The sequence below is a fragment of the Boleophthalmus pectinirostris genome, unplaced genomic scaffold, assembly GCF_026225935.1.
Source record: "Boleophthalmus pectinirostris isolate CB_2022bp ecotype Guang Dong unplaced genomic scaffold, ASM2622593v1 HiC_scaffold_7, whole genome shotgun sequence".
NCBI lineage: Eukaryota > Metazoa > Chordata > Actinopteri > Gobiiformes > Gobiidae > Boleophthalmus > Boleophthalmus pectinirostris.
Genome location: NW_026571473.1, coordinates 29098839 through 29106596, shown reverse-complemented (window position 1 = coordinate 29106596; position 7758 = coordinate 29098839). Strand labels below are relative to the sequence as shown.

Sequence of the window (7758 nt, the reverse complement as noted above, 5' to 3'; positions counted from 1 at the left end):
ATGGTCTTTTTAAAGCGTTAGGAATTAAATTATTTATAATCGGAATTAAAGCGCTCATATAAACGGGGTAATAGAGTCTGGCTCCAGATTTACTCCTGTAACGCTGAGCATCACGAGCCTCATGTGTGCGGCGCTGAACGCTGTGGGTGACGCTGAGTCCACTTCTTTTATACAGACTGTTTATCGGAGACAGAACCAACAGGACAGTGGGCAGAGGATACGCTCTGCATCAGTCCTCTGGAGAAGGTAAGAGGCTTGTTTTCGTTATAGGCAAATCTGCGGGCGGACCCTCACAGGTAAATAGTGTTATAGTTAAATAATGTTATAGTTAAATAATGTTATAGTTAAATAGTGCGTAAATGAGCTCGGAGCCCACGGAGCTGCCCCGGTTGTTCTGCCGTGCGCTGTAAGAGCGACGCTGATGCCATTTCAGGCCAGTTCAGCCAATAGTTGCCAAAATGACTGTCTGTTTTTTGCATTCATTATAATACGATATAACCAATATATAATACGTATATTTATAAAATATATTTATAATTTTGTTGTCAAGGCGGCCGCTTTAACTATAAAGTGCTACGGGAAACAGTGGATAGACAGATAGATAGAGAGAGAGATCGATCCATGGGATAGTTGTCATGGTGATTTCCGCCAGGTGGGCGTGGTCACGTGGGCACAGATGTATGCTGGGGTCTTTTAAAAATTTCGCTCACCTACACAGGTAAGATACCTGTCACCTGATGACGTGGCACCGGGGAGCCCCGACTCGTTTTGTTTGTTGACAGCTTCACTTAAGTCGCTGTTGATGTCACTTCAAACGCTGTTTTATGTCAGAGGAAGCTCCTCTCACGGCAGGCGACGTTTTTAGCGACAAAGAAAGAAAAGGCGATGCGGAAGCGCAGGACCCGCGCAATTCAAGAAAAACGCGCCAAAAGTGCAGCGGCACCCGGATGACCATCAGCACGACAAACAGCACAACAAACAGCACGCAGGAGTCCAGGTGAGTTTTACAGGTCCAGGTAAGTCTTGTTTGTGGATATGGAATCATTATTGCAATAATAAATTGCTGCTCGTTTGTAAATGTTGGATGAATGAAGCTGCTGGGGGTGCGTACCCTACTAGCATTAGGATCCGCACCGGATCCGCTTTCGCTCCGTCAAATCCGCCCCACAGTCCGTCCGCTTTGCGGATCCGCTGCGTATTTGTTCCGTATTCGCTTTCTGACTGTTGCTAACCCTAACCCTTGGATGTCCTGCTGTTACAGAGATAATCTGCGGTTAAATCATCTTAGATCCGCACTGTGAACGTACTTTTAACACAACACTTTGTTTTGACACAATAATTTGTACTGTCAATGCGCGGATCGGATTCGCTGCGCGGACGCGCCACTGACTCATCAGCCGTTATCGGGACCTGAGTGGAAAGAAGCAGCATTCACCTGTTGTCCGCGGATTTAACTGTAAGTAATAGTTTAAAAGTTAATTGTATTAGTCATCATTAATGTACATAACGTTAACGTTATATTGTGGTGTGTGTACATCTGTGACTGTGTGTGTTTTATCAGTTTTGACGAATGCAGTAGGAAAGTTAACGACAGGAGCAGCTGACGTGATGAAGACGATGTGAGGTCAGGAGTCAGGATAACTCCATCTCTTGAGGTAGATCCCAGTCTAAATACTATTTTTATATAACGCTACTTATATTCTTGTATATTTTTACGATCACAGAATTGTAATTCTGCTCCGTGATCATTGGTCGTGTCTAACGGGTTCGGTTCTGGCTGGGCGCCGCTCTCGGCGCTCTCCCTTCGGCTGTGGAGCGACGGTGACACCGGTGTCTGATCTGGTTGTGTTTTTAACCAGAGATAATTATTATTTGTGTAGACTAGAGTGTTGACTGTTGAGTTGAGACTAAAGTGCAGTCATGTCAGTGCCTTAATACAATAATTTAACGCAACGTGCCATAATACAAAAGCACAACTTTTAACAACAGCTAACGTTACCTAACCAACCAAAACTTATGTTGTTTTTCCCCAGATGACATCAGGAGCCCCTGTCCTTCTGCTGAGTGTTCCCATCAGGAGCCCGGCACGCTGATCAGAAGTCAGTACGTTTCATGATTTCTGTGACAGTGAAGATTTAGTTTAGAGCCAGATCTGACTTTGTCTCTAACTTTCTGTTATGGGACTTGAGACGGTGCTTCAGACTTTCAGTGAGAGATGTTGACATGAACACTAATGTGTCACATCTATATTACACTGATATTGACTATGAACACCATCATAAATTGATTATTATATTTTAAATGTTGTGGTAAAAGTAAATGTAGTAGAGTATTGTGTATTAACAGCAGTGAAATACGTCTCATGTTCATACTCAGGCTTATACTAAAACAAAAGAGTTCAGTTTTACTGCGCTAAAGTATTTCCTATGAGTTAAATAATGTTTTTCATCTCTGTTTCAGAATATACTATGGTTAATAAGAAGATGGACATAACAGCATGATGAAGACCCTCTGGAGGTAAATACTGCACTTGTATTAAACACTGAGGCCTGAAATGATCCAAACTGATATTTGTGTTTCTCTTATTTGATGTATTACAGAATTCCCTCTGCTGGGCCAAGTTCCAAAAATGTAGAGACAGACCCTCTGTAAGTTTACTGTATTATCCTACTTTTATTAACTTTCATAACTAAACATATGCACATTATAATCACACCTGTTGTTGTGCATATTGTTTCTTTCAGAACATGCTGTGGTTGAGTTTAAAGACTGACCCTCTGTAAGTGCATAGATTTCTCCAATCAAGTGTTTACCTTTCATGTTCAAATCACACAGCCACTGTCATGACTTACAATGTTCTTCACAAACCTGAACTCTAACTCCTTACAAGAATAAGAGGTTTAATGGGGTGTTTAATACACACTGGTGTCATTTCAGATGCTGTGAGAAAGGAGAAGTCCAGAGCTGGACACTGACAGACTGGATCTTCACCAGTCGGACTGAAGAGGAGCCAGCCTCATTACACCTCTGCCTCAAAACCTCTGCCTCAGATTGAAGCTAAAGACAGAGGCTCTGAAGCTCCCACACTGCACACTCTAGAAGAACAACCATTCGTCTAATTGTACTGTGGTGGGAAACACAAGTTAAGTTTGAGTTTTAAACAGTATGGTATGGCTACACTCATCTGTCCAGGCTTTTACTCATATAGCTTATATTTGTTTTTTGCCATTTAAAAACAAAACAAAAACTTTGCTTAACTTGAACTATTTTTAGTAAAAACTGTAAATTTTAATTTTCATATTAAGAATGAAGCATTGGTTAACTCAAAGGGTATATAAGTCCTATAACATTAATAATAATTATTCATGTCCTAAGATTTCTAATTAATGATTTAAATAAATATTGTTTACAATAAAAAAAAAAAAAAGTTTCTTTTTTTCTTAACTAATGAGATTTAGTGATAGGATATCACTGATTCAGCTTTGAAATTGTTTAAGTTTATGTTTTTAAATTTAAGCCTTTATATCCTAGTTTTAATACTTACTGTAAAAGGTTTATGTACAATTACAATGCAAATGCTGCTGATGTGTATTTAGGTCAGTAAGTGGATCAGTATTAAATCTGAAGCATATTTAGGCTCCTAACGACACAAAAAACAGATCCGCGGCAGATCCGGGGCAGATAACCCGGTTCTGAAAGCGGATCCAAAACGGGTCCTGGGCGGATCCGCGACATACGCAGCGGATCAGCCGCACCTCCGCTGCGGATCCGGACTTATTTTGACGGATCCGCGGCGGAGGCGCGGCTAATCCGCTGCGTATTGTGCAAGTGAACACCGATGCCGCGTATCCGCCGCGGATATTTTTTGCAATGTGGGTAGTTACTCCGCGCTCCGATTCACGTTTATGCAATGTGCAAAGTGGTTTGAAATAAATAAAGTGATGATGTGATGAGTTTCAAATGGTCATGATGCTTTTGTTGAAAGGAAATGTATTTCACTCTGTGGATGTGTTTTAAATGATGGTTCACTGAAAAAGGTGGATTACAAAAGGAAACATGAAGGTGCGGCCTTGTGTCCTCAAACTGTCTGGTAAAAGGAAACTTACAGAAAGGCCTTTTCTGAAAACAAATGAAAAATATTTTGTCAGTAAAATGAAGGAAATTATGCCACAAACGAAACTCATGAAACAAAAGCAAAACGTGTCTCAAATAAAATCTCTCGGTATTTTGATGTGTGAAGATGTAATTTATCACAAAGGGTCAAACCATGGGGAAAAATGTGTTTTTCAAACGTAAATTGCAATGAAAATTTAAAAAAATGTACACCAAGCTTGGGTCAATAAACTGCAACACAGTGACTCAGAATGATATGAAATGAATGGCACATTTGTGGGAATTAAGTGATCACTTTCCAAACATGAATGAAAAAAGGATGGTACAGAAAATACTCAAACATGCAAATTTAAACAAGTGCAAAACAAAAAATGAAAAGGTGTCATCAAAGGTTTCAAATGGGATGAAAACCTGCTTGTAAAATAAAAATGTCTCGTCTATCCTGGAAATATAAAACGGTACGAAATGCATCCAATTGTACAATGGTCATGATGTAACCCTCAAATCCTAAAACCTCCTATTCTTTCCTTTTATTCTTTACCTTGTGTTCTCTCAAAACAAGATCTGAATGCTGAGGACTGTAATGGCTCAAATTTGGGCCTAAACTCGTCCAAATGTGTCATATTCTAAACACTTTTATGGAGACTGTGTGGTCTCTTATGAGTTGATCTGGTCTAAATGTGGACCAGATTTTAATGTTTAATTTCTACAGGTGGCACTTGGTTTTGGGTCCATGTATTGCGTTTGATGTGGTTGGTAATAATAAAACTGAAACAAGTGCATAATTAAGGAAAACTATTATGCATTCAGAGCACCTTGCTGGAAGAGTTTACCTGAACTGTGTGTTTTGGGTTGAACGTCCATCAGCTTTCCCTCAAAGACCCAAAGGTGAATACAAAACTGTTTTGCTAAAATACTCTAGTATTTTGTAATTTTGTTTCTAACTGTTTCCTTTGTGTTTGCAGGTTTGGATGGTGTCCTCTTAACTCTTTTACAGGTCTCAGTTTTATTATTATCATTAATTAGTTCATAATCAATTTAAGCTAAACCTACTTCATGCCTTGCAACTGCGAGACATGAAAATCATCTGCGACAACTGTAGCAGATGTTAGTTTATTTTATTTGAAAACAGCTAAAGGTTAAACATGTCTGCCATATGTTACTAACCCTGGAGTTTTCAGGTTTTAGGTTGGTGTCTAACCCTTTTACAGCAGCTCTGTGATATCTACTACTGCTATAGAAGCTAAAGAGTGCTGCTGACCAGTGAAAAATGAACCTTTGCCTCCATCTGAAGTTAAAAAGGTCCCAAGAACTATGAAGAAGAAGAAGAAGAATGGAAAATCTTATATCCAAAGCTATACTCCAGAATATGGAATGAATGAAAGAATTGATCCAGACCACCTTGCTGGAAGAGTTTACCTCAACTCTGTGTTTTGGGTTGGGTTGGGCTTCAGCCAGCTTTCCCCCAAACACCCAAAGGTGAATTTAAAACTGTTTTTCTGAAATACACTACTCTTTAAGAAACAGCTCAGTGAAACCATGCTTTGTTGAATCCTGCTAAGATAGTTTTAGTTGTGTACTCCCAAGATAAAACACTTCTTGTAATTTGTCACTGACTCTTTCCGTTGTGTTTGCAGGTTTGGGTGGTGTCCTCCAACTCTTCTACAGGTATCAGTTTTATTATTATCATTAATTAGTTCATAGTTAATTTAAGCTAAATTTACTTCATGTCTTGCAAATGTGAGACATGAAAATAAAAAAATAAAATAAAAATAAAGTGTGTATGGCAAGTTTTTCTAATTATTTTACTTGGTTTGGTGATATTTATTTGTGGTCAATATTTATCATAGTTTTACATCAGTTTTGTGTACTCACAGTATGGTTGCTAGGTAAAAGTTATGAAATTGGTTCTGTATCTGCTGTCTGTGTTCAACTAAGAAATAAAAATAGAAATCTTCATAAATATAATTGCTAACATGTCATTATGCACTTTAATATATCAACTGTGTCTTAAATCTGTCTTTTATCTTGTAGCTTTTAAGTTATATTTATAGGTTTGATTTAGTCATTGTCTCTTACTACTAGAATAAAAAGTACATTTATAAACTATTCTGAAAATCTGTAAATGTTGTAATATTGAATAAAATGTGTCATGTGTGTAGAATTTTCAATTTTTGACTTTTGAGTTTTACAAAGGAAAACCTAAAGAACCAAGTACCCCACGTCGCCCAGTGCAGTGGCGCCATCTGCTGGAAAAGGAATACAAGAACCAGAAACACAGAACTAAAAGAAATCCCCGTTTACAAAATACATTGCTCTCCCTAAATTACCTTTTGATTTCACTTTTGAGTGTCAGTCCCTTTTTTTTTTTTTTTAAATAAGTTGAAAACAACAGAATGAAGTTTTTTTTTTACTAAGTCCCACTTGATTGTTTTATGGGATAGGCTATTTAATTGTTTTTTTTTCTGATTCAGTTATTGAATAAATGTCTGTGTGCCCAGGCTCGATGTCTTCAGACAAGCCAAAAGCGGAAAGACGTGAGGCGGAGAAAGAAGCGGAACTTTCACCTGTAGCACCGGAGTGGAGCTACAAGACACAGGTACAGAGACACAAAGCCTCTTATTGTAGTAAAATCTGTCAAGAAAATGTGAACTCTGAAAATACAGTTTGCAATATTTACATTTATTTTTTTTTTTAAGATAAAAAGACAGCAACAAAAAATTAAGCTTTCAAATCTGAATTACCCCATCGAGAAGTCATGTCAATTATGTCAAACTAGTAGCTCAATATAGTGCATTAATGTCAGTTTTAATATACAAATGTGCGTTCTCTCAACTGCAGGACAGTCAAGATGATCTAAATATAGCATTTAACTCAACCAACAACTTCTAAAGTGAAGCAGCATTTTGTTGAATGCATGCACAAAAATAAGTGTTGCACGCTGCAGTTACAAAAAGTCAGCTTTGCCCCAGTGAATAAACTATTATAATCCTGTCTACATACTATTTCTCCATACACTCTATATAGATACAGTACATTCAAATAGTGATGTTATTAAGCTTTGAGCTCCTAGTTCCTAAATACAATAATAAAAAACAGCAGCACCACCAAGAGTTTAAACATTATTACTGCAGTAGATATTCCCAAATGCAAACACATTTAAAACACGTTTGATCATACCTGCACCAACATGCCTGTGCAATGTTCAAAAAGGATATAACCCAGAATAGTAGACATCTGTCCATGCTGTGTTGTACATCAGTTATGAGTAAAAACTAAATGTATGCTTTTTGTGCTAATCAGTCCAGCTGCTCAGCTCGGTCAAGTCCATTGTTCTGAAGTAACCAGTAACCTGCACAGATGTGAGTGTAATAACAAAGTTACTACACTCATATCTGAACATGGGTTGCCTTAAACTGCATATTCTCATTCTCAATATATAGACATCTCTGAACCTCCAGAATTCAGTCACTGAGCTGCAGAGGTTGCACTAGCACTTAGGTTTAATCCAACTGGGTTTCAGCATTGAAACAGGCGACCCAAATGAGAGACTCATGTGAGGCTCATTCTGCTTTCCCAATGGGTTGTGTGAACCAAAACACCAAATTATAAAAAATAAATGCTACATCATGTCGAACTAAGAAT

At 38.1% G+C, this 7758-nt stretch overlaps 1 long non-coding RNA gene across 1 annotated transcript; it reads left to right on the top strand.

The window, feature by feature from the left end:
* Positions 1–1578: 1578 nt before the first annotated feature.
* On the top strand, positions 1579–2829 carry LOC129412010 (uncharacterized). The gene is made up of 4 exons (XR_008633535.1): positions 1579–1655; positions 2034–2099; positions 2461–2517; positions 2601–2829. It is a non-coding gene; the product is annotated as an uncharacterized LOC129412010 (long non-coding RNA).
* The last annotated feature ends 4929 nt before the right edge of the window (positions 2830–7758 follow it).